Below are 1,624 nucleotides of genomic sequence, written 5' to 3'. Positions count from 1 at the left end.
GTGGCTGATGAGACAGGCCAGGATCAACTCTCTCTGCACATGTGGGGGACAAATCAAATCTATTACAAAGGAAGAGGGTCTCTCTCCCACTCACACGATAATGATAGCATTCAAAGTATACATTCTCTTGCTCACTCCTTAATACTGAATCAAACTCAGAAAGAGAATGTCCAGTTAATTGAATGAACAGGAAGCTTAGTTCTCACTCTCTGCCAGTATCTAATATGAAGAGCTATCATCACTACAACCATCTGGGACTTGGGCTATACTCCACTTTATCCTGACCTGAGGGGGAAAACTGCAAAACACCTAGTTCATATGAGGTTATCAGTGGTGAACAGCAGTCTTCCTCTACACCATCAAAAATTACCAAAACAAATGGGAAAAAAAAATCTATTTGCCTGTACAATTCTAATTGGGTACCCTCATTTCAGCTTTCTGTTCAGCCTGTATAATTTTAGCTCCTATTTATATAGCTCAGGTCATGGAAAACTCTGTTTTATGTTTCTATTATGATAAAGCTTGTGGATATAATTTGTTTTCCTAAGTGACATTAATTTAACACCATGTATTGAATATCTGTTATATACCAGTCACAGAACAAAGCACAAGACGGCTGACAGAAACAAATGTACTTGTTTCTAACATCAAGTGTTTTTCCTCTGACATGTGCATCCCATGAAAACACACTTAGGCATATCAGGTTTATGAAAGCCTCTTAGTTTGACTTATGCTAGATTTATATTACATAAATGACTAGAATATGTTTCCAAATTTTTCAATTCCTATTCTTGTCTATATTTTAATCTCCTAGGAACATATGAAAAGCTGGGGAACATAAGAATATAGCATTAGCAGAAGAATAGAAGGATGTTCAAATATACAGTTTCGGTAACATGATCTGAACATCAAATGACAATATAAATTGAAATATCACTGCTGAATCTGGAGGAATTCAATGGAGTGAGTAACCAGAGTCTACGGCCACACCACCCTGAATGTGCCTGATCTCGTCTGATCTTGGAAACTAAGCAGGGTCGGACCTGGTTAGTACTTGGATGGGAAACCACCTGGGAATACTGGGTGCTATAGAGTAGGAGCTCTGGTAGCATAGTGCCTAAGGCATTTGACTGGTTAGCAAACCAGAAGGCTGGTGGTTCAAACCCACCAGCCACTCCTCAGAAGGTAGGTTGGGCGATCTACTTCCCTAATGACACCACCTTGGAAAACCAAGGAGGGGATGCTAGGAGTTGGGTCCAACTCGAAGACACATGGCAACAACAACATGAACCCCGTGTGTTTTTTCCTGTTCCCACCAGGAGGAAACCAGTACCAGTGGAAAGATTTGATGCTTCCCAAGGGGGCCCTGCCTGCTAAGGGGCTCTTCCAAGACAGATCCCTTGGTGAGTTGTAAAGAGAACAACAGATGGGATAAGTGTTCCCCAGGAAGTCTGCCACCACCACCACCACCACCACCACCACCACAGGGCTCCTTCCAGCTGCTTCTGCAGCAAGTCACATCCTCAAGGGACTGATTCTCTTTCCATCTCTCTTGCTTTCTCCACCTCTTGTTGCTGACGTCGAGTCAATTCCCACTGATAGCAACAATATATGACAGAATAGA

The 1,624-nt window shown here is 42.1% G+C and overlaps 1 pseudogene; it reads left to right on the top strand.

Moving 5' to 3' along the window:
- Positions 1-976: 976 nt before the first annotated feature.
- On the top strand, positions 977-1,095 carry LOC122149828 (annotated as a pseudogene).
- Positions 1,096-1,624: the final 529 nt, after the last annotated feature.

This window comes from Orycteropus afer, unplaced genomic scaffold, assembly GCF_000298275.1.
Source record: "Orycteropus afer afer isolate SDZICR_OR568_19922 unplaced genomic scaffold, OryAfe1.0 scaffold00051, whole genome shotgun sequence".
NCBI lineage: Eukaryota > Metazoa > Chordata > Mammalia > Tubulidentata > Orycteropodidae > Orycteropus > Orycteropus afer.
This window is presented reverse-complemented; position numbering and strand designations above follow the sequence as displayed.